Raw genomic sequence first — 15,609 nt, forward strand, 5'->3', positions numbered from 1 at the left:
AACTCTTAATCACAGTTATGTATGACGTATTCATTCTACACTTTTCCAATCATGGCGGTTCGTTTGTTGTTCTATTCTATGAGTACTATGTAGTTATGGATGATAAAAGTTACATCGAGCATGTTTTGTCATAAAATGGTACCTAAGATTGACTTAGAGCTTTCGTGTACCAAACATACTATTTGTGTGTGTTATTAGTTCCATTAAATAATTACTATAGAATGCATACTATGTACCTAAAACTAAGAATAAAAAAAATACGCAATCCCAAAACTTTTGGCAAACCAAAGAAATGAACTTAATTTTATACCACTTAAGTTTGGCGTTGCTGTCGCGGCGTGTATCGTGAAATGCTCATGAATACGAGCCTATAGCATGGCTTAAACGGAGATCCAGGCGGTTTAGCAGGTTACAGGGCTCCGGTTCGAAAACAGAAATAGGAAAGGGATGGTTTTTTGTGAGAAAGAGATTGATACTCTCTCTTGCCGTGATATACCCAATGATTGATTCTGGAGAACCAAATGGATGATTTTCTCCTCTCAAAAAAAGCATAACTTGAAACTAGTAAAGTTCCTCGTCGAACAGTTACTTAATTTAGTAGATCTCAATAAAGTTATAATATTATTAAGTATTCGATAAGTCAATCATTCGATAAGTCAAACATTCTTTAGTATAATATTACTATAGTCACAAAAATACTACAATAAAAACTAAGCTTGTTACTTTAGTACAACTTGAAGTAATAAACATTAGTCTACATACTAGCATAAATAAACTAAAAACGATAAACTATTTCATATGACTTGGATGTTAGCCAAAATAGCATAGAAATGTATGACCCAGTGTATTATACTGAAACCGTGTCACGCAGTCGCACTATCACAAAGATTCCATTGTAATGATGTGAAACAGTTATGTTATGTCAAGGTTGAACGCTAAACTTTTAATGAGTTCATTGCATCGAGTTTTATGAAATAATGTATTTTGAGGTGTCGTCATTAATTAATTTCTTTATTTTATATCTACATCTATCTGTTTCTGCCTGGCTAGCAAAGTAAAAAGGAACATGATCATTTTGATCACAGTTATCTTCTGTGGGTCAGTAAGAATAGGAAATAATTTATAAAATTCGAATAAGAATGTCTACTTGTTTCATGTTTTTCACAAATTAAATTTTCAATATTTTAGAATTAATTGTCAAATCTTTTTTTTTTGTTGATGTTTAAAAATTACCTATTTATGGTTTAATTTTGATAAATTCTTTGACTTTGACTTTGATAGTCAAGTTAAGGGACATAAAAAAAACTCTTAATGTACTTATTTACTGGACAATTCTTAAGTAACAAATTCTTTCAACTAAAACTCACATTTGTTGAAAAGAAAAATCAGTTCCAACTATCCAAGCTATTTTCAAAAATACCTATTAGCACAACTGCAGTTCGAATTCCCGCATTGGCACAAATATTGGCTCTTGCAGCTGCCACCATAGCGCATGGCCTGACATGTATAGATAGAGTCGACATTTCCAAATCGTTATTCTAGCTGTTTACACAAAAATTGTGGATTTTGTACCCGAGTGCTTTAGAATGAGGGTTAATAATAAAATGGCAGAAGTATCTATATTTTAAGTTTAGAATCTACATGTCATGTCATTTCAACAGCATTTAAATCTAATCATATCATCATCATCAGCCGGAAAACGTCCACTGTTGAACAAAGGCCCTCTCTTGGTGGGATCGGAGGTTTGCTATAATCCCCACGCTTGGCTGGCAGCTTAGGGATCGCAGTAAGGTCATAAATTTTGAGTATGCTGCTGCTCTCTATGCGTCGGTGGTTGGTCGTAGTTTTAGGACGTACCCGAGACCGGTTGCATTTAAATCTAATTTAGTACAATAATTGCAATCGCAAAGGGATCTATGATGTTATATGACCCTGGTTGATATATGTTTATTACTTTCCTTGCATATTCTTTCTTTCATCATAAAAGGGATATAAACATAATCTGTACAGAAATAACTTAATTTTTTATCTCCATCTTTATACACGTTAATAGTCCATTAATAAACAATAAAAGCCAATAACGTTGACATAAAAAAAATATTTTATAACTCCAACAACGATAAGTTAATAACAAAACGAACTGTAAAATTGTGAATAAACCTGTTAAACAAGAAAAAGCTACGGTCATTGTCACGGCAACTAGAAAGACTAGTTTACCTCGAAACCTTACTAACACCTTTATAACCATTGCCTGTTAAGTTCCCTAAAGCTTAAAACTTAGTTCTGAGTAGCCAGTAATGTATGTTGTCCAAGCCGGATTGTTCGGCTATAGAAATGTCATTTCGTTTATGCCAGTTCCGTTGTATTTTGACAAGTTGTTTGCCGACTACTCATAAGTGGGCCACCTGCTCGTGATGGAAGGTCACTCAACTTTAATGGTGACATATTTGTTATGTAAGGTAATGGAAATTGGTTATTAACATTCTTTTATAAGTAGACCTATGAACTTCGAGATTTGAAGGCCAACTCTTCTCTTTATTAAAATGAAATGCTTTTTATTCTATTTCTTTTTTTTCATATTTAATTTTAGAGGTTTTTATTCTTACATGCCAGCACCGTTGAGTCATTAGTATATCTTTTTATATTATAAATAGGTTTTCTTGATTTGTATAAATAAATATTCAGTTACTTAAATGGAGATCTGCTAGTCTGATACAGCGAGGCTGTGCAACTAGTTTTTCTAGAAATGTTAGGTCTAAATAAAGATCTTAGTGCCTAAGCGCTAATAATGAAAACGCAATGAGTCAGTAAACAGATGATTACAAAGCTTTTAGTTTCTTCAAAGACGAAATACGTCTCCAGTAATAGCACAACAAAGTGTCCATATTACTAGGTAACGGTAAAACGGGGTGAATTGAATTCGAAGGGTGCATAGACTGCATAGGTACAGAAGAGGGGTAAATAATTGTTGGGAAAGTGTTCTAACATCTATTCACCCAATTCTTGTATCTAATCACCCTTTGAATTCTATTCACCCCGTTTTACGGTAGTACCCGAAGGCGTAAGCATAGTTATGTCAAGCGCAATATAGATAAATGTCAATGCAGTTACGACTAAGCCTACAGCCAAATACCGGGCACGAATCCAGGATGCAGTGCTATAACTAATAATACTCGTAAACTAAAATTTAAGGCAATTTGTAAATAGCAGAGTAATTCAGATTCCGGCAGTGAAAAGATTTAGAAGTTCGAACCCATTTTGAGAAATTCGAACCTTAGAAAGAACTTTAAGTGTTTAACTGCCAATAGAAAACTATTGAAAGCAAATCCTCCGTTAACATTGGTCACCGGTGACCACCACGGAATTCAATGTGTTAAGGATTTAACTAAAATAACACTAAGTCAATAAAATTTTGTTTAAAGTCATATCAATTCAAAATTTTGCTATTGTGATTGCCAAAATCTTTTACAGTTTTTAATCATAGCAAAGCACTGTGGCGACAAGACCTTATACATGGTACTAAAGATATATTAATAGTTTGGTGTTTTGAGCATGTAAAGCTATTTATGAAACCACACATCCAAATAATAACAGTTTAAAAAAAGTACTCTCTCAGAAAACACACAACACATTACAATAAAAATTATATAAACAGAAAACTGTAACAGCCAAGGTGATCCATTCTAACCGCTGCAACATCAATTACAAAATTGAAATTTTCTTAACCTCTTAACTGGAAGATTCCAACACATGGTAACATCTTCATCAGTTAGCACAGTTTTGACGAGATGATGCAGTAGGTGGTGTTACGGCAATTCTTCACGGTTCGTTGATCACCAACAATCGTGGCGATCCGTTACAATCCGCCGATGCGACGCGTGAGACAGTTAACCGTATTTGGATTAAGAGACAGACGACAGCGTATTTGGAGCGTGAAAGATAAAATAATTAAATGTTATCTGTTTATTTTTATTTTTATTACGTTTCGCTTGTGAGTTTTGTAAAGTCAATAATGAGTTGCGGTTTTTTCATTGTTGTGTCTGAATAGCTGTTTATTTATTAAGTAGTGCATGTTGTTATTAATTGTCGGTACATTATGTCTAATTACCTGTTCTTATAGGCACATAATATCATATCGGTGGCTTTTTGGTACCAATTATTTAGTAGAGAATAGCAGCAGCGCTGTCTGAGAAATGTAAGCCTTTCAAGCACGAATCTCCAACCCGTCTGCCAAACTTGGAGATTATGTCATATACAAAGTGGTCAATGATGATATGTATTATAAGATTTTAAACTGGCATGACATGGCGCTTGCAACAGTGCCGAAATATCGGAAACTTATCGAAATAAATAAACATGGTATATATAATGTTCTGTGGTAAATATCCTGTATCAAGTTCTTATAATAGTGTTAGTGACCATATCAGTTTAAAAACTTATATCCCGTTTTAAGTTCTAATGATATGATATATGCCTTAGGTCTATAACTTAGGCCACTCAATACAAGAGCTCAACTGACATTGACATGATATGATGTAATATGAATTCGTTCGCACACTCATTACAGAACAATGGCCTGTTAATTAATAACGAGAGATCGGTTTATCGAGCGATCGATACAGTATCGTATGCATGTAATTTGTACACTAACTGTATGTAAGTATACAGGTGATGTTGATTGATAATTTAATGAGTTTTCGCGCAATAATATGTACACATAAGTAAAATACTTTATGTTGTAATTTTTGAAAGGATTATATCAGTCAGTGCTGACTTCTTTCGGCCGTAATGATGACAAATGATGACGAATCATTCGTCAATGATATGTTTCGATATCAGAGTGTTTTTACCTGGAAATGTTTTATTTTTACCTAATTGTGTGATCTGATCCTTAAACTCTTTAAACTGCTATCTCCGTCCCGTCTGTCAAGCGTGGAGATTATTCCGGAGCTGCGGACAACCTTCAGGCTCCGACTCAAAGCAGGAGTAGGAACGGGGTGATTTTTGGTCAGTAAGAGTCTGACGGAGTGTCAGACTCTCGCCTCTTCCTAGACGGGAGAGGTCGTTGAATGATTTAATCCCCCTCTAATCACATAAACAACCCATTATTATGTAATTAAGTTAAAAGTATCTAGATACAAAAATAACTTTAAAAAAACATTTCGCTCGTTCAACTTAGCATCTACTGCAAAGCAACTTACCCTCCACTTATCAAAATGAACTTGATACCGCATTAAATATTTTAGTAGGAGGCTACTGTAAAATTGATATCCAAACCACATCTGTAGATCGTTTCCGACTAAGCGGTAGACAATGTCTATCATGGCCGACCTCTTAAAATATGCAACGAATGAACCGACGGTTTTATACCCGAATGAGGTTTGTAATGTGACTAACTTTTGAGATTTCCAAGCGTCCCGTTTTAGTTCACGATTTGGTTGAAGTTTGAGGAAGAATTTTCAATTGTAGCCTGTTTCACAGCCGTTTTCAAAGACATTTAATGATTATTTAAACTACTAGTAACGATTTTGTTTGGAAAACAATTGCTAAGGACTGGGGTAAGTAACCATTAAATGACTCTGGGATTGGGGTACGGGGTAATTGGGCCTCCGATAACCGCTTTTACGCAACGAAACACAACGCAAGCGTTGTTCCACGTTGGTTTTCTGTAAGGCCGTGGTATCACTCCGGTCGAGCCGGCCCATTCGTGCCGCAGCATAGCTTTCCACATTTAAACATTTCATGTTTCATAGTAATGGTAAGGCATTTGACACTACATGAATCGATTAAAGCATGCCAGTAATCCCTGACAGTGTCACAAACCACATACTCCCAGAATTCCCTGTTCAGTGGAATTCTCATCAAGTATTGAAGCATTTGAAGCCGGAACGAGGTATTCTGGTGGAAATACGTACATAGGTACATGTATTGCGAATCGAACGTGTAAACCACTGACAGGCGGGAAGCAAACCGCTGAAATGTACAACACTGAAACTCCAATTGATTCAACTGAATTATTAGGTATTTGGTACATAATATGTTATGTTTCAAGTATTTACGAGTCCTCAGTTATTCATTGAAAGTTCAAAAAAACTCAAATGATATATTAGAGTAAAGCTCTACTAGTTTCGAGACAAATCGGGACTCATATTCATTTATACGTATTTTTGAAACTAATTCAACTTATCTCGAAAAGGGTCTCGCAGTAGCGCTATTGTATAAAAACTCTCATAAAAAGTCATGAATTATGTTAAAATTAAACAGTCTCGTGTTGTAATTTAATAATAATAGTTAATCTAAGAAGGAGTCTCATAGACTTAGATTAAAATACACTCAAATATAATATATGTGAAAAAATACACAAGTCAGAAAATAAGGCATAAAATACATACCTATAATAAATAATAATTATTATACGAATCAGTAAACGTGAATGCAATTGACACTGTGAATTTGGTTAAATGATTATCCTTTACAGATAAATATAGCACGCTTATTTTCCTGGATTTCGAGTTAATTATCTTTGGAGTTCACTTACGAATATGTTGGCTGTTTTAAATATCAGTATCATTCGTACGGCGACTATTAACTACTATCATCGATATTTGTATTGTAAGTTTCGTGAGACATACTAAAATCATTATTCATCATCATCAACAGCCTATTAGTGGACACTGCTGAACAAAGCCTCTTCTCGCATGGAGAAGGTTTGAGTGGAGGTCTTAAACCTCCGGGCCACCACGACATTATATCGATAATAATTAATTTTAATGATTATTTTTTATTAATTTTTTTTTAGCTCTTTAAACTGGATGAGAGATTTGTTTCACACTGTTGAATTTGTGATTACTTGATTATTTATTATTGATATAATACTCATGTACCTCTACCTTCTTCAAATAATTTTAGAACATAGGATCCACATCAAACATCAATGATTTTCATAAGCATCAAAGATATTTAAATAGAAACCTTAAACAATATGCAACATAAAGCTCTAATTGTATTAACACGCTTTGCATTGTACATTAAAATTTATGTGTAACTAGCTGATGTTCGCAACTTCGTTCGCGGTTATTTCAATATTACAAAAAGACACTCCAATTTTATTTATTAGTCTAGTAAGTTTAATTTTACTCGATAGAGCGAGTAATTTTTAAAGTAGGATACCTGTATCAGTGTGCAAAAATTAATTGAATGAGTCTCAATTAAATGAGTGTCATTGAATGACTGACAATTAATTTAATTGACACTCATTTAATTAATTTTTGCTGCATTCCTGGCTCGTTGTCTCTCGTTTTTTACAGTAATTCCAACATATACTACAATTTCAGTCATTAAGTTCTTTCATACACTCATTATATACTTTAACACACTCATTTAAAGACTAGAACTAATAATTAAAAATACGTAACAAGCCATTCAAATTTATGCTTGAATATGAATTAATTTCTCAAAATTACATAACCCTTGATAATACTACGGAATAATGAGGAGCTTATAATACTGGGAGGTCGTCAGTTTGGGTCCGGACCTTAAATTTTGAGTCTTAATTTTGGCTCTAAAATATACCCCCTGAGAGCTTAAAGTGCGTTAAATGTCTGACCTTCAAGACAATTGTTGAGTAAAATGGAATGATAATGAAATGAAGCTATGATATTGTGTATTTTAATGTAAATAAGGTCTTATTTCTTTTGGCTTAATATTTCTTCAGTCAAAAATATTTCTATATTTAGAAATATATTTTTTCCATCTAAATGAGACATGGTGATGAGACATAATTGACTGTATCTCGTCAAATGTTATGTAAAAACTTAATTTTGTTTATTCTACTAACATTATAACTGCGAAAGTTTGTTTGTTTGTTACTCCTTCATGTCAAAACGGTTGAAGGGATCGAGATGAAATTTTGAACAGAAAATCAGAATAAAATTAGTTTCAATAACGATACATAAACTCATTACAATCTTCTCAAATTCACGAACATAAATTACATATTCACTTCAAGACAGAAAACTGAATACACAAATAAAAGAAAAAAGGAACGTTAGACATATTATTATTATATCTTTGAAAATACGTACATTTTACATGTAGGTAATAAGTTTAGAAGTTAATATAAATATTCCTAGATATTACATATTACGAAATACGAAAATTCAACGTCTGTTACTGTTCTGAAATGTAATAACATTTATATTGTTAGAAAAGATACAAAATATTCTTACATTTAGGTACGTATACGTAGCGATATTAATGTTAAAAGAAACGTTGCGTTGATAGACACTTTTAAATATTACTGCGAACTACATGATAAGAGTGCTTTTCCACCAGAGATGTACTATGTAGCTATGCTACAAAGATATAATAGCTAAGCTGTGAAACTATGTGACCGTTTCCACTAATACGTAATTTATCACACCCATAACATAAATGATACACAAGAAAATTCTAATATACTGCAATATTTGTATAAAAAAAATGTAAATTAACTAAAATACTGCGTCTGCGCACGTTGCTCATGATGAAGAGTCCCTCTATGTCTCGAAACTGGTAGAGCTTTTCTCAATATTTTTATGTGAGTAAACCGTTGTTTTTAGCTAATATCATAACAGTTATTATAATAAAAATATATGTAGCTTAATTCCACAACTCTCTGCTTACATGAATAAAAAAACAGCTATGTTAGCTAGATCATATGTTTTGCAGAACTGGAAATTACTGACGGCTTCGTGGCTCATAGTTTAGTTTTAACCGCAGGCTATAACCCGCCCAAATGGGGCAGTCACAGTAAATCTTAAGTTCTAACATAAACTATGATTTGTTGCTCACTACTTTACAAAATCACTCTTGTTATACCTAATGGGAGAGAAATGGCTACGAGCATGCCTTTACATGGTTTTATAACTGGTCAGTTCGTATAACCTTAGGGTAGGAATATTTTAGTAGTAGTAATAAAAGCTAAAAGAAAATAAACCAAATACATATACGTAGAGTAAAACATACACATATTCAAAGAAGCTCTCACTCTTTTTCCAGACCTAGTTATAAAAATAAATATTATAATTTAAGGTCTCCATGGACGGCGCTGATCGCTTACCATCAGATGACTCGTCTGCTCGTTTGCCACCTATTCCATAAAAAAAATGATTGCGTGGCAATAATTAGTTGTTGCAATTTGTGTAGGAACTATATATAAATACATAGTTCGTTTACATGAGACACGACACGGCATTGAGTTGATTCCTGCATTCCATATAATATCGCTATTACCGCTGTGTATGCACGAAAGTCCACGGAGAAGGTTTTAAGCATTAATCATCACACTTGTTTACTGCGAGTTGGCGATTTCAAACTTCTAATCAGACGTTATAAACCCATGTTTCACTGTTAGTCAGTGATGTCTAAATAATCTTCAAAAGTATCTGTCATATAACTTGGAAAAAGTCACATTGGTAATTGCCGTTGCGGTTGATAGGTTTCCAAACCTCATGCGTGAGAAGTGGGCATCTTAAACGAATGTATTACATAAAAAACTTAAGAAATACTTCAAAATGTCTCCCTAATAACACGACACTAGGTCACAGTATGTCCCCAAACTTGGAACAAGTACAAAGTTTACCACTGCATGGAACAGGACAGGAGTGACGTAAGTCCCTCCCAAGTTTGTCATGTACACGGTTGTACATAAAGCTATACATAACCAGTTTATCCTGGTCTCGCTTTGTATGGTCTTTCCCTACATTCAAAGGTCAGTTTATACTGGTTTGTTTAACTTGATGTGTAACTCACTGAAGTAAGTTCTCTCCGCCGTACATTGTTGAATAATGACACTATCAAAGATATAAATGTAGGCAGTATTCTTTCTGATATGTTTTCTGATGTTCTGTTTTTTTTTCTTATTACGAATGTTGCAAGGGTATCTGGAATGGGCTGTATGCTCGCATGTATTTGTTTCTTTCCTCTTTTGTTTATTTTTATAAGGCCGATATCGCTGATCACTCATCGTTAGGAAAATGCCAGCCCTCTCACAAGAAAATGAGGTTACGGTTTTATTATTAAGTAGCGACCCGTCCCAGCTTCGCATGGATGCAGTGGTGATATATTATGTATGCATTATATATATATAAACCTTCCTCTTGAATCACTCTATCTATAAAAAACCGCATCAAAATCCGTTGCGTAGTTTTAAAGATTTAAGCATACAAAGGGCCAGAGAAAGCGACTTTGTTTTATACTATGTAGTTATATTTTTGTGGCCAAATTAAAATCTAACTTAGTTAAATTCACAAAGTGTAAAACATAACTAGTCCAACCCAATCAACAGTTAATAATAATCCTCCGATAACCGAAAACGCGAATTAATTTGTCTCTCATGCATACCAATATCCGACACAAGTTATCGGGAACACTAAACTTTGGAACAAAGTTTAACAATGTAACCCGACCTCGGATGCTGCATGCATTACTCATAAATATCACTATCAATATACAGTTAAACAAACTGTCTTTCTGTACGTACAAACACACAGCTTCCTCATCGTAAATTACATAAACAAATGTCAAACAAATCTAAGAGTTTTACCTACGTCTTTTGAGAACCGTTACACCGGGACACAGATGAGACTTCGTACGGAAATAAAAGAAAAATGCGCGAGCAAACGCCAGCTAATTCGTACAAAGTATGAATTATTAATACTAACAGTCGCTCGGATACTTCGCGAATGTTCTAGAATGCGGCTGTAGATAACATCGGTGGTGACAAAGATGTGGGATCATTTTCTCTTCGATTGTTGAACACTGTTGTTCATTTTTATTATAACTTTCGTGAGACATACTAAATTAATTATTATGTTATCGGCTTACTCACGTAACTGTTTGACGAAGAACTCTAGTCGAGTTCTTCTATAGTCTAGTTTCAGGCCATGCTAGAGTGTGTCGCGGAATGCTGTTCATGAGTATGAGCCTCTAGCATGGCTTGAAACTAGTCGAGTTCCTCGTCAAACAGTTACGTGAGTAAGCCGATAACATAATAATTAACTGTTATTTATTGTGTGAGGACTGAAGGTACTAAGAGATTGTCTACCAGGAGATTAGTACTCATTATTTTTCATCCCACGTTAACGTGGGTGTGACTAAAGCCTCGCACGTTAAAGGCCAACTGAAATATTAATCACAAAGGGTAAGTAATAACACAAAACAGAACGCGTTAATCCATGATTCCAGTCTTCATGTTTGTCCGTTCGTGAATAAATAAAAGGAGAGACCAACCGACCAATCAAATCAAAAGTTCGAATAAGTACGAACGAGTAGAAAACAAAACAATGTTGTGTTTCAAATAAATCACGCCTTTATCACCGAAGGAGTAGGCAGAGGTACACATTACGACACGTAATGCTGCTATATTATAATGTACACCAACTTTTCACCGTTTGTTTTATAAGTCCCATGTAATAGCCTATTGCCATATACGTGGCACAAATCCAGACGCCGTGCTACTACTGAGAAAATTATCGAAAATCCTAAAAAAGCCCATTAATACTTTGCCTGACCCGGGAATCGAACTCGAGACCCCTTGTCCGGCAGTCGCACTTGCGACCACTTGACCAACGAGGTAGCGTTACAAATAAAGAAACACAAATATAAAGGTACGAACAGACGTGGAACAAACTACTCCATTATTGTACCGCAGACAATAAATTCTCTTCCACTTGTAATCAATAAAGCTACACCACAGCGAACGAAGACAATTCCTATAATAACAAAGCTAATTCACTGTGAAAGTGGGGGGTAAAGAGGATGATATTATGCAGAATTGCATTGCACACGACTGCCTCGTTCGCCGAGTGGTTGCAAGTGCGACTGCCGGGCAAGGGGTCTCGGATTCGATTCCCGGGTCGGGCGAAGTATTGCTGGGCTTTTTTCGGTTTTTCGAAAAAATTCTCAGTAGTAGCACGGAGTCTGGAAATGTGCCCGGTATATGGCAATAGGCTCACCACCACCTTGTGAAAAGTGGGTGTACACAGTGGAATTACGTGCCATAATGTGCACCTCTGCCTACCCCTTCGGGGATTAAAGGCGTGACGATATGTATGTATGTATGCATTGCACACGATCTCGTAATATTATGATGTATCTGTTGGCAACAGTTGGCGCGTTCGTGCATAAAGTGGCGTGCTTGACGCTGATTGAAATTATACAAGCGATCTGTAATACACATGGGAAGGTGCTGGTATGAATAGCAGTGAGAGTTGAGTGCACTTCAGATAGATCTTACGAATTGTTAGGAAATTGGATTGTGTAAAAAGTTTCATGAAACGACTGAACTTAATTTATTACATTAGCATTATGATTTTGTTTATTTAGCTGTCGTACAAAAAGTTATTCAATGGTTACGTAATCCAGTCCTTAGCAATTGTTTTCGCAATAAAATCTTTCTAAGTAATCATTAAATGTCTTTGAGTACGACAGTAAGAAATTTTTGTAGAAATTCTTTATATCATTTTAAAAGACATTTTTATTCAACTTATCCTCATAACAAATTCTACAAATTGATTAAATAAGATCACAAAAAATCCCCAGACATAAATAGTACCGTTTAAAGCAGTATCAATGGCAAATACTATCAAATAGAAAGTAATATTCAAAGAATCCATTAAAGAAACTAAAAGTGTTTGTATCACCTACATACTCGTATCACTCACAAAATACCTACATTTTTTGCATTAACAATAACAGAAATCAATTCCATTGACATGAATGGACCTCTCAAACAACAAAAGACAATCGGACTCAAAGAAAATGAAATTAAACCATCTATGTATCATCAATTTGGAGTCGTGTAACAAAAGAGATTCACTCTAAAAGACCTACATCTAGTCTTTAATCTATTAATCGAATAGAAAGCCTAGTACAAGTGTGAAATCGTTGACAAAGGCTCTAGTATCCACATCAGATAAACTGCAAAGGAGATCTTAAATGACATTATTAAACGATCGAAAGTTAGATTACAATTACTAAGACCAGCATTTTGCTTAGTGAGACTAGCCTGAAGGAGTACTTACTTTCATATGCAAAAAAAAGATATAAAATCGTTGTTTAGAGGGCGTAGAAGAAAGTTTTGTTTTCGGTAAGAGATTACGCAGATAATGCCTTAAGTGAATACTAGTTTCTACTTAAAGAAAAAGCATTACTTAATGCTCTGCGGCAAACACAATATCTTAAACAAGACTTTGCTCTCAAAACTTACAAAAACTTAGAAGAAAAGAAAAAGAGTAAAACTTTTATTTAAAATTATTATTTATTTATCAATTTACCAATGTTTATAAAAATCAATAACTGTTCATTAGTCTCGCTAATAATTGAAAATGGCTGGATAAATTTGGCAAATGTTGTCCTTGAATTATTTGTGGAAGTCCAGGAAAGGTCAAAAATGTGAGAAAAATATGTTTGGGCTTGCTGATACTAGCTGTAGTTTATCAATAAAACAATACAAACATATCATCAACTCAACTTGTAAGCACATGGCAGATAAAGGCTAACTAACTCTCAAACCAAAAAAAAACTCATAAATAATACACGAACACAATTACAACAAGGAACTAGAAGAGCATCCGTAACAAAGCTTTATCAGATGAACACAGAATGGTTGACACTATAACACACAAATACACAGTCTAGCTGAAAGTAAACTCAGGTGCAGAACTAACGGTATCCACCTCCAAGGGTCACTGCACTCGACAACACTCGTATTTGTTTGCGAGAAAAAAAAACCGTCAATTATTAAAGAATCGTTCTAAAATTGATGTGCCTTGCTCTGAGCATGACTGTACCTAGTCACGATTGTAGAATTACCATCTATTCCGTTACGGGAGATTATAAGATAGCTTTAGTAATTTTTGTCGAAGCTAATCGGAGCATTAAATGTTGTGTTTTTATTCTTTTGGGTTTGTAAAACGTGTTTATGATTTTCTGTGTGTCATTGTGTTATTAGAATTATTTTTATCTTAGATTTATTGACAGTCGTGAACAGATTTTTAACACGCCTGCTTCTCACACATGAGGGTGCGGCTTCAAAACATATAAACGAAAAGTACCAATTTGACTTTTTTCGAGTTACATGTACTTACTTTCTAAGATTATATAGACACCACTGATAAACGGTGAAGGAAAACATCGTGAGGAAACCTGGGCTTATAATTTGTAATTATAAGAGCAAGCGTGGTGATTAATGCTCAAACCTTCTCCGTGTAAGAAGCGGCCTTTGTTCAGCTGTGGCCACTTTGTATTTGTTGGACTGGACGTAATTACATAGTTGCATTTTCAAGTCACAGTCTTGTCCCAACAATGTATTTTTAACCAAATGAAATAAAGCTACTTTGCAACCTCTATTCACAAATCTAAACAGTAAATAATGTGTAGCCGTTTGTTGCAAAATTACAAGTCCATTGAAACACTATAAACAGAAGGCAATAAAACAAAACGAGCAATTAATTCTGGTACAAACACAAGATAATACATCGCACCAACTTTATTGGGTCAAAGTTCTGACCCAAATTAATAAATAAGCTGAAGCTGCATAAACTATAGAAATAAATTATTTTTATAGCTTCAGGACTATCGATAAGTAAATTACATTATGGCTAAGTTTAATTAACTTCGAAGGAGCGTTTACATTGAGAAAGTATAATAACTACTAGCCAGCAAGTAGAATTAAAACACCCTGTTTAAATTTCGCCGTATTTGCAAGACCTTTACAAATAACAGCTGCTCAAATAATACTTAATACTACCGGTGTGTTCTAGTAAATATAATACCCGAAAGTTTCACGGTGTGAGCCAAGCTTATTGTATTATTTAACAGTTCAACCCTGAAATTCAAAGACCCTACGACTTACTTTGATCATTATTTAAATTCGCTTCTAGGAAGCTTCGTGGGAATTATACCTATTTGCATCTAAACTCTCATAATTATACAAACTATGTTTTTGAATAGAAAGTAGGTTGTGAGTATGCAAAGTTTTTACTAAAAAGGGCACTAGTAAAGTTCTGTAGAAAATTTAATTTTCTAATGTTGCTATGTTTAATCTTAATCATACATAAACTTAAGCCTGTCTCCCATGGGGTTAGAGACTATGGAACGCCAATTGCTACCATCCTTACATACGTCTTTCGCTTCATCAAGACTTTTCATGCATGCTTGTCGGTTAAGGATACTTTTAATTTGGGCCGTCTTTAATCTTCATCATGAGCAGCGTGCGCAGACGCCGTCTACTGTAATTAGTAGAGCTTTTCTCCATCAATTTAGATAAGTAAATCATGATTTTTAGTTAATACGCGTATATTCGCGATATTAAAATATGTATATGTACATATGTATAAGTCAGCCCTTCTAAAGACGTTAAAGAAAAGAAAACTTACTTTATTCTATGGGAAGGTTTTAATGATGTTTCTTTGAGTCTCGTTAACTCTTGCACCAAAACAGACGGCTTTTTGCAATTGAGCTAATAAGATGCTACGATAAAATGAAAATTAAATGAGACATTTCTAGGAGTAACCGGTGAATTCGTTGTAGAAGCATTCAGTTTAGGATTATACGTATTGAGAGCGA

General features: G+C 34.4%; 1 protein-coding gene across 2 annotated transcripts in view; it reads right to left on the reverse strand.

The window, feature by feature from the left end:
* The window catches only part of LOC118276086 (uncharacterized), an 89,882-nt gene that overhangs the window by 5,838 nt on the left and 68,435 nt on the right, over window positions 1-15,609 (reverse strand). The gene's annotated exons all lie outside the window — the stretch shown is intronic.

The sequence above is a fragment of the Spodoptera frugiperda genome, chromosome 31 (genome assembly GCF_023101765.2).
Source record: "Spodoptera frugiperda isolate SF20-4 chromosome 31, AGI-APGP_CSIRO_Sfru_2.0, whole genome shotgun sequence".
Classification (NCBI taxonomy): Eukaryota; Metazoa; Arthropoda; class Insecta; order Lepidoptera; family Noctuidae; genus Spodoptera; species Spodoptera frugiperda.